Source organism: Schistocerca nitens, chromosome 1 (genome assembly GCF_023898315.1).
Source record: "Schistocerca nitens isolate TAMUIC-IGC-003100 chromosome 1, iqSchNite1.1, whole genome shotgun sequence".
NCBI classification, from domain to species: domain Eukaryota; kingdom Metazoa; phylum Arthropoda; class Insecta; order Orthoptera; family Acrididae; genus Schistocerca; species Schistocerca nitens.
Window position 1 is genome coordinate 784220373 of NC_064614.1, and position 17272 is coordinate 784237644.

Below are 17272 nucleotides of genomic sequence, written 5' to 3' on the forward strand. Positions count from 1 at the left end.
TGTCTGTCAACGATATTTCATTGGTTCTGTCCTCCTGTAAATATCATTTCTATGCCGACGACCTCGAGCTCTACCTAAGCGTCAGACCTGAAGATATAAACACTGCAATCTCTAAGATGAATGATGATCTGTCTTCAGTAGTGACATGGGCGAAAAACGTGGAGCTTAAATTAAATGCAAAAAGTACACAAGAATTCTTAATAGCCCATCAGAAATTAATAAGTTCAGATTTCCGCAAACGGCTGCCTCCTATTCTGCTCGATGGTATTCCAATACCATATCAGAAAACAGTTAAGAACTTGGGTGTAACTTTGGATGAGCATCTCAGCTGGGCGGAGAATACAGTCGCAGTGTGCCAGAAGTCGTCAGCTTGTCTCTATGATCTCAAAAAGTTTAGGAACGTATTTCCACAGGACTTGAAACGCCAGCTCGTGCAAGCACTAGTTCTACCGAACCTCCACTATTGTGATTTAATTCAGCAAGGCATGAGTAGTGAAAACAAAAGACGGCTAGAATTAACCATGAATGCCTGTGTGCGTTACACCTGCAACATTCGCCGATATGATCAAGTTAGTGCTTCATACTCCCAGCTAATGTGGCTGCGGCCGGACAAACTGCGTGACTACCACACTATGTCTACTTCACCGACTCCTCGTCACGCAAGCACCCCAGTACCTTGCTTCAGAGATTAAACACCTTTCATGCCACCATAATCGAAACACTAGGTCACTCTTATTTGGTATCCTAAATGTGCCCACTCACAAAACAAAAACTTTTGCAAACTCCTTAGTTGCCGCTGTCCGCCTCTGGAACAAACTGCCCCTTACCCTGCGCAAAATTCAATCCCCTGCTGCTTTTAAGAAGAAGGTGAACCATTTCCTACTATCATAACGTTTTCCATAAAATTAATGTACAAGGCCAATCCTCTCCTCTGTCAAATAGCAAAGCTAGTGTCTCCTATCTTGCTCCTTTCTCTTCTTCCTCTTCATCTATCTCTATTAGCCACCCAATCTTTTATATTTCCTTAATTATGTTTCATCATGTCTCTATTCTTCTCCTCCCTTCACCATCAGTCTGCCTCATACTCCCTGCTGCTAGCACTCCTATCTAAAATCTGTGTCTTTCATAATGTCTAATTATAACAGTACTTATGATCTAGGAATATAAACTCTATATGTATGTAGTTTTCCAAGTGCGCCTTTGTAATTGTTTATTTCACTTTTTGTACTAGATGTAGTTTAAGATGCCTACTAAAACATATGAATGTTAAATAAGTAGAATGCCTGGTTATCTGTAAGAGAGGGCCTGATGCCCTAATCTTGCCAGATTAAATAAATAAACAAATATTACTCTCCCTCTTGGGTCTTTTACATATTGTATATTACCCGTCTCTTCCTATAGTTTACCCCTATTTTTGTCAGAATTTCGAACATGTCGCCAGACTGATAAGTTCTACACACCGACCTAAATAGTCGTTTTGTTACCACTTCCCCCAGCGATCTTAGAAATTCTGATGGAATTTTATCCATCCCTTCTGCCTTATTTGATCCTAAGTCCTCCAATGCTCTCTTAAATTCAGATTCTAATGCTGGATCCCCTATATTTTCTAAATCGACTCCTGTTTCTTCTTCTATCACATCAGGCAAATCCTCTCACTCACAGATGCCTTCAATGTACTCTTTGCACCGATCCGCTGCCCGCTACATTTAACAGCGGAATTCCGGTTGCACTCTTAATGTTACCACCCTTGCTTTTAATTTCACCGAATGTTGTTTTGACTTTCCTATATGTTGAGTCAGTCCTTCCGACAATCATTCCTTTTTCGATTTCTTCACGTTTTTCATGCAGCCAATTCGTCTTAGCTTCCCTGCACTTTCTATGTACGAGAGTTACCCCTGAAAGTAATGCACGGCGCTTTTTTCTTCAACAATTCTTTGTTGAACATAATGAGAATTACACACACACAGTTTCTTTTTCCGCAGTGAGAAATTCAATGACGGCACGTTGCTTGTAACTTACCTCACCTACGGACGCCATTTAGAAACTGTCCTACAGCTACGCTATCTGTCGGAAGTGACGGAAACTTGGCGCGCTCACTCAGGAGACTTCCAATAATATATACGTAACGTACGTATTCGTAGCGTTTTTGTCGGCTGAGAAAAAAACGCGGTGCATTACTTTTTGGGCAACCCTCGTATTTCATTCCTGTGTATTACTGAATTTCCCTGAACATTTTTGTACTTCCTTCTTTCATTGATCAGTTGAAGTATTTTTTTCTGTTACCGATGGTTTCTTCGCAGTTACCTTCTTTGAACCTATGTTTTTCTTTCCAGATTCTGTGATTGCTCTTTTTAGAGAAGTCCATTCCTCTTCAATGTACTGCCTACTGAGCTACTGGCCGTTGGCAGAATGAGGGTGTCTTCTTATGCCGGAAGCCTTCGGCCGCCAATGTAGATTATTAATCAAAATTTAAGCGGTGTCGGGTTTCGAACGATTTTATTACTAATCAGAGACGTTACTACTAGACCAAGGGTCAAATCCCAGTGTTTACTTAGTTGTGGGTATATTGAGAAAAATTTCGTAATGATGTGAGCCTATTTTCAGTGTTTCAAGTACTGAGAAAAGCCGTTCGTGCAGATAGAGAATGTTGTGAGTACATGATGGTTACTTAGTGTGCATAACGTGACTGGGACTTTTCAGGTGGAGCTTGCTACATAATATGTCCATCGAATATGTACTTGCAGCTTATCAGTACTCTTTAGGCTTCGAGAATGGTCACTTTATTCGTATAATAAACATAGGACCGTCACACAGACAATGGACTGCGTAGTAGAATGTCACGATTTGGACTCAGGGCAATAGTGTGGCAACGAGAGTAGGCACGGTTTCTGCCAAAACAATACAGACGGAAGATCGTAGATTTGTTCGACTGACTCTGACGAAAGACGGATGACATGACGACAACCCCTGAAATAACAGAGGTTACCGGCAGCATTGGAAACATACAGTAATTCTGGAAGTTTGGTTGAGTTCTCGAGGTGCTAGCGTCGGTTTACCGCTGACACTATTACTGAGAACCGTTAATACTATAGTATATATCATAAGTCAACTGGGACAGAGATTGGCTTTCAGCGTTGTTCAGCGGTGGCACTCGTTTCTGTTTGTGGCGTACAGACCGATCTCAACGACTCTGTAGATGATCTGGTGAAATAGCTGTACCTCTCCAATTCCTGGAACCATGGAGCGGGGAGAATTGGTGATTCTTGAAAAGGCTGTATGCCGATCAACGTGTGGCAGAAACATTACTCTTTGTTGTCATACCTATGACCAACGTACCAAATTGCATATTCCAGCACGACATTGAAAGACCCCACTCTGCAGTTCATACTACAAACGTCTTGAGGAACATACTGATTCTTGTCTGGCTAATCTGGTCCCCTTACTTTTCTCCCATAGACAGTGTCTGGAACTCAATGGGAAGACGTACATTTTCATTTAACCGCCAGTTACCAATCCCCTATAAACAGTATGTGTTTCAGGCACGGCAAAATTTTCCTCTAAATTACATTCGAAGAACGTCTGCTTCCATGTCACAACGAACACATACTGATGATTATGGACAGCAAATCAGAACTGACGGATAGTGTAATCGTTTAATATCCGTCACGTGATGAACATCTTCAAGAAGTCTGACTGGTATCCTACTCGCGCTTCATGGTGTAACCACTTCTCAATTTTGTTCCTATATTTTGCCTTACAAAACGCCCAACTAGTTGGACTGATTTATCTAAAAAGCTTGTTTTTCTTGTGTACCCGTTTTTTGAATGCCTGCAAGCGTTCTGACGTTAAATAGTTATAACCTACTACTATTCGTCTCGTGTGTGGCCGTCTATATCCGACCACACAGGTCTATGTCACGATGAATTACAGCTTATTTCTATATCAAATATACATGGTGAGCACGAACTCAACAAAAATAATTTTGGAGATAGCTGAAGGATATTTTCTGAGTATTTTGCTACAAGGTATCAGTGGTCTGCGTTATCTCGTTACAGAGTTATAATGTAATTATAATTTGTTCGGCTTATTATCTGAGTTTCCTTTGTTTCCGTGAACCTTCACAACACTGAAGAGACAGTAATATGCAACCACAAAAATGTGGATTATTACTCGATGTACAACTAACTGAAATGATAGCATGCGAGGAGCCGCGAGTGGTAATGAGCAAGGCCACAAAGACATAACACGTCACCCAGGAATGAGAGATTGGTTTTATTTAACAACTTGAGCAAACTGTTATTACAACAGTTTTTTACCCTGTGAAATTTAACAAACTCAAATGATTACAATTATGTATAACAAATAAATCAATAATAAACATTGCCATTACACGTTTCATAAGTATTAATTTGAGATTTCAAAACGTGACATTACGTACTGCTACACTTCACTCAGGTGATTCTAGCAAAAGATAACTCCAATACACCACAGTCTGAATTCAATACTACTGGAACAGAAAGTTCGGGTACACCATGCAGACAAGCGTGATATATGATTCAAACATCCACTTTCACTCATTTTTGATATGTGCTGCTTTTCCTATCTCTACTATTATTACTGTAACACAGAAAAAGTGTTAATGACGTGTAAAACATCGGCAACAACACTTCGTTAAATAATTTTTTCATAAGCACTTTTTCATAAGTAGCCGAAACGTTAGTAGATTTTAGTTTTTATTGCATGACGCGGTCAGACGAAATTTATTGACGCGATGTCCGGTCGTAAAAGTATGTAATTTCTCAATTTGTTTTCTCAGAAACAATCTTTCTACACCAACGCGATCGGGAATTTTTAAATGTGATTCTCCATAGAGTATTGGATATCTTAAACAACACTGAAGATCGTTCACTTCAGTACAAACCCAATTACCAAACATTACTTGTCAAAATGTTCTCACAGACGCAGTTCAGCGGTAGTCAGATGTGATTATTCTAGATTTTTTTCGTTCAAGTCATGCCTTATTCTCCCAAAATGTTTTAAAGTCAGTCAGACAACACGACATCTCCAGAGAAAAGGGATTTGCTAAAAGAGACTTTAGTTAAAACAGCTGAAGCAGTAGTCAAGAAGAGGTGAAGAATAAAAATAACTGACTTACTAACTAAACTACTAACACAAATTGAGGACAGGTAAGTACAGAAGATGAGAGGATTACAAGCAACTCATCAGTACAGCAAGTTGCCGGCGTTAATACAGAGAAGCTTCCAAAGAAACTACTTCAAAGAAATATGTGAGAGAATTGAGGAACTCTGGGATTGCAATGAGACCATATGCATGTTCAATGAAATTAAGAAACTGACAAGATCCTTCTAACCAAGAACATGGATTATAGAAGTCGAAGGTGGAACACATCTAACCAGCATAGCACCAGTTGCTGATCGGTGGAGAACATACTGGAACAGGTAGCACAAGGACAAAAACGGAAAGCTTTGTCGTACAAATATTCCAGCAGAGAAGGAACTGAATGTCTTAAAGGAAGAAGTCCAAACAGCTATAGTTAAAGTGAAAAATAACAAAGCACCTGTACCTGACCTTATTACTCCCGAAATGATCAGAGCTTCGGGAGATTTTGGTTTGAACATCGTTTATGAAATATGTAAAGAGCATATGGAATAGTGGAACATAGCTAGAAGATAGGACCGTGCCAGTAATGATTCTACTTCATAAGAAAGGAAATGCACAGCGTTGTGAAAATTACAGAACAATTTCATTAAATTCACAAGCCAGCTAAATTTTTCTAAACGTCATATCTGAACGACTGAAAACGTACTTAGATAAAAAAATTCCACCCGAGAAACCTGGGTTTGTTTATTATAAAGGAAAACGAGAGTACATTTTCAATGCCAGATAGCTAATTAAAAAATGTAGGGAATTCAGTACCCCATTAGTTCTTGGCTCTTGGTCGACAGCAATGCTCTCGACTGCGTTCGATGGAAAGAACTGTGAATCGTACTAGTAGAAATAAGTGTTCCTTATCATGTTATTACGCTTGTCAGAAATCTTACTGTGATAGTAAGGCAATAATGAGACTAGATAAAACTATTTCTCAATTCCTTTCGAACCATATAAAGGAGGCTGCATCGAAGACGATAATTATTTGGAAAGACCGAAAGCTAACGAGATGTACTGAATTGAAAATGCTGAAATCTCTGGTGTTCCCAGTTTTCCTTTTGTGGCGCTGAAACATGGACAGCAACTGAAGGGGAACGCAAGAGAACTAATGGTTTTGCATGTGGACGTATAGGAGGTTGCTGAGAATGTCATGGATGGACAAATGGACCAACAAAACAATGCTTCAAGAGCTAAGAGTTGACAAGAGGTTGTCCAGTATCTACTTCCAGAGAATTCTGCAGTTCTTTGGTCACGTAATTCGACGACAGGCAAAGTCAAAGGGAAGACCATCGAGACGATGGATGGACCAGATAAAGGAGTAGACTGACTAAACATGGGGCCAGCTACTCTTAGATGCAGAAGGGGTGGAAAAGACAGACTGTTAAGGGGCGAGTGTGATGGTACACCAATTTTCAACTGTGAAAGACGTAGTGTTGATGATGATGATTTGAAATATGTTACTTGTCTCACTGCTTCACCTTGAACTAATATTTTGATGTATTTTTTGGTTTAGTATGTGCCTCTTTGTATTTATAATTCATTTCTTAATTTATATATTCTTTCTGTCTCATAAGTTTCACACACACCTAGAACGAAGACAATGCTGGGGTGCTGGAGTAGATCTGTAAGCCTAAACCTGCAACGCTAGAAGAAGAAGTTTTTATTTATTTTAGTTTTATTTACAGGTGTTGGAATCGTCCTACATTCACTGAAGCGCCGAAGGAACTGCTACAGGCATTCGTATTCAGATACAGAGATATGTAAACGGGCAGAATACGGCGTCGAGGTCGGCAACGGCTATATAAGACAAGGGTCTGGCGCAGTTGTTAGATCGATTACTGCTGCTACAATGGCAAGTTATCAAGATTAAGTGAGTCTGAACTTGGTGTTATAGTCAAAGCACAGGCGCTGGGACACAGCATATCTGAAGTAGTGATGAAGTCAGGATTTTCCCATATGACCATTTCACGAGTGTACTGTGAATATCAGTAATCACGTAAAACATCAAATTTCCGAGATCACTGCGGCTGGAAGAACATCCTGCAAGAACTGGACTAACAACCACTGAGGAAAATCGTTCAACGTGACAGAAGTGCAACCCTTCCGCAAATTGCTGCGGATTTTAGTGCTGGGCCTACAACAACTGTCATCATGCGAACCATTCAATGAAACATCATGGATATGAGCTTTCGGAGCCGAAGGACCACTCGTGTACACTTGATGACGGCACGACACAAAGTTTTACGCGCTTCCTGGGCCCGTAAACACTGACTGTGGACTGTTGATGACTGGAAACATGTTTCCTGGTTGGATGAGTTTCGTTTCAAATTGTACCGAGTGGATGGACCTGTACGGGTATGGAGACAACCTCATGTTTCCATGAACCCTGCATGTCAGTGGGACTGTTCAAGCTACTGGAGGATGTGTAATAGTGTGGTGCGCGTGCAGCTGGAGTGATATGGGACCTTGATACGTCTGGATACGACTCTTACAGGTACCACATTCTGTCTGATCATCTACATCCATTCATGTCCAATGTGCATTCTGACGGACTTTGACAATTCCATCACGACCCACACGTCCAGAATTGCTACACAGTGGTTCCATGAACACTTTTCTGAGTTTAAACACTTCCGTTGGCTGCCAAACTCCCCAGACATGAACATAATTGAGCTTATCTGGGATGCCTTGCAACGTGCTGCTCAGAAGATATCTCCATCTCCTCGCACTCTTACGGATTTATGGACAGCCCTGCATGATTCCTGGTGTCCGTTCCCTACATCAATACATCAGACATTAGTCGAGCCCATGCCACGTCATGTTGCGTCACTTCTGCGTGCTCGTGCGGGCCCTGCACAATATTAGACAGGTGTACCATTTTCTTTGGCTCTTCAGTATATAATGCAGTGAATTACATGCATGTATACATAAAAACCATAGATATACATAGACAGACCACAAAAATAAATTAACAAGACAAAGGAATTTCTCCAAAAACGAGCTACACATAGGGCATTGTCACTTTGTATGATAATGAGCAGAGCTGGAATTGGTACATATGGGTGACTGCTTCTTAGATACACTCGCACCTGCTCTCCTGTGACGTGAAGCTGAATTTTGCAGCCCTACCAACAGCAGTTCTTATTCGATTAAGAGACCTTCGAACATCCCAGCCCTTGTAGCCAGCCGGAAGATGTTCACGTGACTCCATCCAGAACTGCTGCTTGGATTACAAATGAAAGTCTTGCTTATCTGGAGGTATTTCCAAAGGCTGCGACGGCTAGAGGAAACTTCTCCTGGATTCCAGCCTACATTGAGGCTGATAATGGTCAGCGTCGGGTGAACTTCAACGTTCTCAACCTTCAGTGGTTCTTGATCAGCAGTGGTTTCTCGACGAATTCTTGGAGGTGCAATACCAGCAAGACAGCATATCATTTGAACGGGGTGGGAGGGGGGGGGGTATTTTAAGCAAGAAGAGCGTCAGGGAAATAATTGGCCCAAATTGCTGATTCAGCATCTGACAATCTTTTCCGCCGTGTCACTTTACAGCTGTGTGTATTATATTTAAATTCGCTGACGACACGACGCCAGGTCAACCCAGAAGGGGTCGGGGGGGGGGGGGGAGGGGTTATACCAGCGATGCACTGACGTCAGTGTCATCAAGTTCTGTGGCCTGTGATTTATAGTGATATGCTAGATTAAGAAACCCTGGCTCTCATGAAATTTTTGTTCTGAATTAAAAAGAAAAGAACTGCTGTGTACACGATCGCAGCTGCAATATTTGCATGGCCTTGGTAAACACGTACCGCGCTTCCGAAAGCATGGTGTTTTAGCACTAATCACTCGACAGATCATTGAACATGACCAGTCGCTAGAATGCAGTTTGACAGCCATGCTTATTCCACTTCACGTTATACACGGAGAAACATTATCAATAATCTGCCTCCAGAAATTACTATGACAGACTTTTTTCTTCCCTCTAGACCCAATATTAGCAATGCTTATATTCAAACACCTCACACTGAGACGATGTGTAAATATAGACAAAAGTCATGGGATAGCACATATACACATGGCGGAAGTATCGCGTACACAAGGTATAACAGCGTAGTGCATTCGCGGAGCTGTCCTTTGTACTCTGGTGGTTCATATGAAAAGGTTTCCAACGTGATTGTGGCCGCACAATGGAAATTACAGACTTATATGGCGGAATGGTAGTTGGAGCTAGACGCAGTCAATTTCGAAAATCGTTAGGGAATACAGTATTTCGAGATCCACAGTGACAAAAGTGTGCCGAGAACATCAAATTGCAGCTACTACCTCTCACCAACGTCCCAACGTAGAGGCCGAAGGCCTTCATTTCACAACTGACATGAGTGGCATTTGCTTAGAGTAGTCAGTGCTAACAGACAAGCAACACTGCGTCAAATAACCGCAGAAATCAGTTTGTACTACGAACGTATCTATTAGGACTGTGCGGCGAAATTTGGCGGTATTCATGTTAACTGAATCTTCCGTCGATTCTTGATAGAACAGCATTATAATAAATGAAAAGTATTAGTTTGCTTTTGTTCTACAATATTACTTTTATTGTGTTAACGGTTTTTAGGCTTACAAGGGCATCTTCAGACATTTACAGAATATTGTCACCAAAGAAGTTCGAATTTCTGTAAACAACATTGGAAGAAAGGTTATACATCTACACTGAAGCAGAAACATGCAGTAAGTAACATCACTGACAGAGTGGTGGTAATGCAGTGTAAAAAAAATTTAACAGTAAATAAATAAAAATAAAAATAAAAATGAAGTAGGCACGAATAAACTTTAACAAAAAATAGGAACAAACATGCCTACATAACAGTTTCTATTAATAAAAAAACTAATAAAATAAAATTAGTACTTGACAAGGCTACTTCAGGAGGTATAAAACATGGATAGTGATACACAAACCAACTGAAAGAAATAAGAATCATCAATGTAGCTTCAGAATGTATAAGGACCTTAAGCAATATCAGTCAGATAAGCAGAAATGAATAAATGCAGGAAAATGGAGGAATGTGAGGGAGCTGTGGCGGAAGGTCATATTTATTTATTTTTAAAAAAATGGAGTTTTTGTATTCTGATGAATAATTCGTCATGTGACGCTAGAAGTGTTAATAAAAGTGTGATGTGTTTTGTGCAACGAACATTTGGAAGAAAAATAAATTATTTTCAGAGAAATAACGATAATGAATACGAACCTTCTTTATTTTATCTGTTGGTCAATGAAAAAGACGAGAGACATTGTATCATGTTACTCACTCTCTTGTCTTCGATTATTGTATGGATTATAGGCGTCACTATACACTGGATATAACTGTGTGTAAGTTCTGTAAAACTATTCAGAATATAAATGACATTTCCATGTGATAATATTTACTTTTTGTACAGCTCGCACCTCTCATATTAGTGAATCAATATTTTGTGTAAATTTGTTATTTTAGCGTATGCTCCGGAGGGGACCACCATTTCACCTGCAGCATAGGTCGGCCATTACACCGGCAACTGTTAATGGAGGAGAGTTCTCCGTTTTCCCGATTCAGTATCCTAAAGCCAATGAAATTAAATTAAAGCTTCAGTTATCAATATTTTCGTTGCAGTAAGTTCAGTAAATTTTCGATTGGCCGCTTAACAGCAGATGACGAGAATCTCCTTAGCTTTGCCTTGCTAATGAAAAACAATCCAAGCAATGTATTACTTTTCATGAAAACAGAAATACGAGTATCTCAGGTATTAACTGTCGTTTTACAATTGGTACATAATTAAACCAATTACCATCAGGCCCCTGAGAACTAATTTTTATTACAACATTCCACGTAATATACGCAGATTTTTATTAATAATAGCAGCTACTCACGCAAACTTAACAGTGGAAGGCGGTGAGTCGGGTGCTGTGTTTCAAAAATTGTTACGTACGCACCGCGAAAAATCCGAGGTCTGCGTAAATGCTTGTGGTGGTATTGAGTTTGCTTAACAGTCTCATGCTAGCCAAAATCAGAACCGTGATGACCATTTCTCTTTAAACCAGGTACCACAACAGAAATAGAGAACTACAGTTTTATGTAATGTTATCACCCATCAAATACAAATATTATTTTTTTATATACCACCACAACTGGCGCCCAGAACCTACGGGCCCGCATTTATGTACCAATTTACCTATATAATTATAGAGTACATTATACCAACTGAGGTATACCTGAGTTTCAAAGAAATTTTTGCAAACCATATTTATGAAATAGATTTTATGTATGTAATACTGAGTATGGTGCGTAAGTTAATTATGTGTATGTAACGTTGTTTCATGTACCATACCACCATTCACTGTACCTGAGAGAGTCAAACCTGATATACAAAACGTTGCAGTAGAGAGTTTGGGTTTGCAGCTTTATGACAATATAAGAACTGTCTCAACCGAGACAAACAGCAGCATTCAGAAACCAATTACAAAAGATAAAAGTGTGAGTGCATGAGCTTCTGGGCTGGGAACCAAGAGAAGGAAAGGTATTCGGGGGGGGGGGGGGGGGGGGGCATGCACTGTGCTGACTGTGTTGTCTAAAATTAATTATAGTTTTGTGCTTAAAGTGAATAGAGTAGTTTTGCCATAAGTATTTTTTTAGAAACATTCATTTGCTACAACTTCATTGACGGTGTGTAACATAGCTTAGGGGTTTTGAGTCAAATAGGCGAAGTGTTATACACTGGTCACGCAATCTGCTGTGTGGCTATTAAAGTCAACTTCAATTACATGGTAGATTCATAAGTGTGGAGTAAAGTTTAAATAATCGTTAAATTTACTAACAGTACACTGTAGGAGTGTTGTTAAAGGTGTACTGCACAATGCCACTTAAAGGTGTAGGACACGTAGTTAGCTTGAAGTGCACTATAAAGAGTTTCTTTAGGATATGTTCAATATTTTTCTGTGTGTTTTGTGTAATTTAATTGTCTCTTGTGTGTGCTATTTTTGTGTATCATATTTTTCTGTGTGTCTCTGCTGTGATAGTGAAATTGATTCTGAGTAAAGATGGTTAAGACACGCAAAGGTACGCTACCAGTTGTGGCACAAGTTAAACAATGGGAGTCATTGATTAAGCACCCCCAATTCCAAACTTTCAGTGACGAAAAGAAAAGTGTTCACCCAGTGATTTTTGCAAAAAGTTTCAGAAATGTGTTGCCCTTGTCTTGGGCTGAACACCAGAAGATACAGTTTGTAATATCTTTTATAACCGGTGACGCGGCTCTGTGGGCAATGGAAATTGCCGATCAGGGGCAGACGTTTCTAGATTTTGAAAGTAAATTCCACGCAAGATTTTGGTCTCGGTCAGTACAAGAAAGTTTACACAAACAGGTGTATAGCCCCGAGCCTTTCAATCCCAGACTCGGAAATCTTCGAAAGTACACACAGCAAAAAAAGTTTTGCGTTTCGAGAGTTCCGGAACCTGTGCAGAAAATTGGAACATCGATCAACAAAAACATCATTTCTGCCCTTTTTATTGCTCATGAAAACCACACATTGCAAGTTGTACCACCATTCAGCGAGACCTTAAGAGGTGGTCCAGATTGCTGTACAAACCGGTACCTCTAATACCCAGTAACACGTGCTCTTGCATTGATGCTCGCCTGTGTTCGTCGTCGCATACCATCCACAAGTTCATCAAGGCACTGTTGGTCTAGATTGTCTCACTCCTCAACGGCGATTCGGTGTAGATTCCTCAGAGTGGTTGGTGGGTCACGTAGTCCTTAAACAGCCCTTTTCAATCCATCCCAGGCATGTTCGATAGAGTTCATGTCTGGAGAACATGGTGGCCTCTCTAGTCGAGCGATGTCGTTATCCTGAAGGAAGTCATTCACAAAATGTGCACGATGGGGGCGCGAATTGTCGTCCATGAAGACGAATACCTCGCCAATATGCTGCCGATATAGTTGCACTATCTGTCAAAGGATGGCATTCACGTATCGTACAGCTGTTATGGCGCCTTCCATGACCACCAGCGGCATACGTCGGCCCCACATAATGCCACCCACAAAACCACAAAACAGCAAGGTACCTCCACCTTGCTGCACTCGCTGGACAGTGGGTCTAAGGCGTTCAGCCTGACTGGGTTGACTCCAAACACGTCTCCGACGACTGTCTGGTTCAAGGCATACGCGACACTCATCAGTGAAGAGAATGTGATGCCAATCCTGAGCGGTCCATTCGGCATGTTGTTGAGCCCATATGTACCGCGCTGAATGATGTTGTTGTTGCAAAGATGGACCTCGCCATGGACGTCGGGAGTGAAGTTGTGCATCATGCAGCCTGTTGCGCTCAGTTTGAGTCGTAACACGACGTCCTGTAGCTGCACGAAAAGCATTATCAACATGCTGGCGTTGCTTTCAGGGTACATCCGAGCCATAATCCATAGGTCGTGGTCGTCTTCTGCAGTAGTAACCCTTGGACGGCCTGAGCGAGGCATGTCATCGACAGTTCCTGCCTCTCTCTGTATCTCCACCATGCCCGAACAACATCGCTTTGGTTCACTCCGAGGCGCCTGGACACTTCCCTTGCTGAGAGCCCTTCCTGGCACAAAGTGACAATGCGGACGAGATCGAAGCGCGGTGTTGACCGTCTAGCCATGGTTGAACTACGGACAAGTCGAGCCGTCCAACTCCTTGTTGGTCGAAGGATCGGCTGTTGGACCCCCTCCGTCTAATAGGCGCTGCTCATGCGAGGATTTTACGTCTATGGGCGGGTTTAGTGACATCTCTGTACAGTCAAAGGGACTATGTCTGTGATACAATACCCACAGTCAGTGTCTATCTTCAGGAGTTCTGGGAACCGGGGTGATGCATAACTTTTTTTGATGTGTGTATTTCGAACTATACTTTAACAAGACCTGATATTGGGACGAACCAATGCAGGACAGGGATGTTTTGCGAATTTTAAAATGAAGGTAACTGATCGCTATTTTCGAAAAATTAGTACATGTCCCAGATACTGACCTTGAACAATTCATCGCCACAATTGATTCCCTTGAGCTTTTTCGAAAGGATGCCCCACTTAAAGTAGTAAAGGAGTTTTGCTATCTGGGGAGCAAAATAACTGATGATGGTCGAAGTAGAGAGGATGTAAAATGTAGACTGGCAATGGCAAGGAAAGCGTTTCTGAAGAACAAAAATTTGTTAACATCGAGTATAGATTTAAATGTCAGGAAGTCGTCTCTGAAAGTATTTGTATGAAGTGTAGCCATGTAAGGAAGTGAAAAGTGGACGATAAATAGTTAAGACAAGAAGAGAATAGAAGTTTTCGAAATGTGGTGCTACAGAAGAATGCTGAAGATTAGATGGGTAGATCACATAACTAATGAGGAGGTATTGAATAGAAATGGGGAGAAGAGGAGCTTGTGGCACAACTTGACTAGAAGAAGGGATCGGTTGGTAGGACATGTTCTGAGACATCGAGGGATCACCAATTTAGTATTGGAGGGCAGCGTGGAGGGTAAAAATCGGAGAGGGAGACCAAGAGATGAATACACTAAGCAGATTCAGAAGGATGTAGGCTGCAGTAGGTACTGGGAGATGAAGAAGCTGGCACAGGATAGAGTAGCATGGAGAGCTGCATCAAACCAGTCTCAGGACTGAAGACCACAACAACACAATAGCCCCACAAAATGGATACAGGAATTCGAATAATGGTCAGGGCAAAAATAAAGCACGAAATCAAGGCAATAGTAGTACGCGAAAGAATGGATCTGCACTTAATAGTGAATACCCTCGTGGGGAAAACTTCAGTAAAAAGACAAATCTTGACGTACATTGCGCCAGCAGGCAATGGTAATTGGTATCACAGCGGTTATGATGGTAATCATTATGCTAATGTGAGCCAGTCTCCAACCAAAGGGGAGGAGATGATTTTGACCGGAAGAGAAGAGTTGAAGAAAGAAGTAATACCCCCTTTGCAAACAAAAACATGAGGACGAGTAATGAGCAGTGGCAACGGACAGGGCCGGCTAACTGGCAGTCGCAACATGCAATGCCAGAAGGCCATGTACCCGTTAACCACGTTAATGTAATTCCGACGCCATCACCCCCGCTACAGCCACAAAGTGGTCCGTCAGAAATGTACGTGTCACAAAATTTACCTCGCACTGCGAAGGACGTTGTAAGGATAACTAATGTGACGGATCAGGTACCGTCAGAGTGTGGCAGGTCGTCAAACTCTGGCTGACCTCTGTAGGGCTTTCCCAGACGGTCGGCAAGGCGAAAGAGGGGGGGCACACAGAACGTAAATGTTCACTTATTTCAATATAATGATGGTTGTGACATCAGAGATGAGTTGACGATTGACCCGTGACAGATGGAACAATCAGAAGTAGAACTTGCGCAGGCTGCTTTTCAAGGGAAAATAAATAATCGTATCGGTGACAGTAGGTCTGGATACAGGGACTAGTGCCTTGGTTATTGATGGACAGTTGTTTAAATGTGTATATCGAGTGAGAAGATTGCAAATTTTGCCGGTTGAGAATTGTGAGGTGATAGGTGCTCTACGGGTCAGGGTAAAAATGATAGGAAAACCAGATACAGGCCGAGATAACCTTGGAAAACGAAGCCATCAAGTGCTCATTCCTCGTGGTAAAGAATCTAGTGGTATCTTGCATCCTGGGGTTGGATGTGCTTAGTGAAACGAAGGCAAAAACATGCCTCTCCCGAGCCATCTGTACCTTATTCTACCACAACAGACGAATCGACCTGGCACTAATTAGCACGCCGCACAATTGTGTGAATTATTGCCGGCATGTCAGCGTAACCATAGCTGATCCACACACAACGCGGGTTCTCTACGGAGAACGATAACGAATAGGAACCCGACTGGACACGAGAGACTGTCATCACAAAACAAAATATCAACGAAAAGGTAGCCGAATCAGTCTATCTCAGTCAGCAACAAGAAGCTGAACTTATACAGTTGTTGAACCAATTTGTCGGAGTATTTTCTGAAAAACCCGGAATTATTCATGGATACGAATTCCATATGCAAGTAAAACCACACGATACATTCTTTCGAGCTACCAACTCTGTGCCTTGGACAAAAAAGCAAGCCGTGGGGAGGGAAACACAAAGAATGCTGCGTTGGCGGATAATAAAGCTGTCAATGTCACCTTATAACAGCTCGCTGCTAGCCGTACCAAAAGCAGAAGGCAATATCGGATTGGTGCTGGACGCGCGGGATATCAACAATATAATTATACCCGTACGGACCAGGCCTGAAAAGATTGAGGAATATTCCAGACGGAGAATTTGGCAAACTTTATAAGATGCACAATGATCTTTTATATCACAGGATGCCTGAAACTTCCGAGAACTGGTGCATCGCATACCTACACAAGCCATAAACAATTTAACCTGGTACACCCATCATCACTGGGTGGTGTGGCGATTGCACACTCTAACCTTGTATACCAGTAACACAACAGTTTGTAGTTGCAACATTTCTTTATTGATTACACATACTCATGAATTCATCAGCAGTAATAATCAATTAACAAAATTTGCATATCAAGGCCCTATCCACAATTAGTATTTACAAAATTAACAGTCACACTTGTGACAACGGCCCCTTTTCGTGCCGGTAACAACAACCAAAATAATAGATGAAATAGATTACCAAATGTTTACAATGTCAGCTATTGCCTTTCTCACTCAGTTTTACACTTACTGAAAAGGTAAAATTAATTTGATGCCATCTGACCTGAAGGGTACTATTAATTGTTCTGTTTACACTTAGCATTCTACTACACTCAATGTCCGGAAGATTCTAGACTTTATGCAAGTATAAGGCAAAACGTCAATTCGATGAACATGTGATGGACGCGAGCATACGTTAATCTATTACGATTTCACAAACACACGATCCAAAGGGTGAACTTATACTCAACTTTAAGCAGTAGGAAATCATCTGCCTAAAACAAGCCTCTCGTTGAATGGAATAGAGAAATCGCGCGTTAACAGGGTCCGGACGGCCCAGAGTTCAAATCCTGAGATTTCCGTCACACTGCAAGCTCGCGGGGCGAGGTTTGCTCGCGTC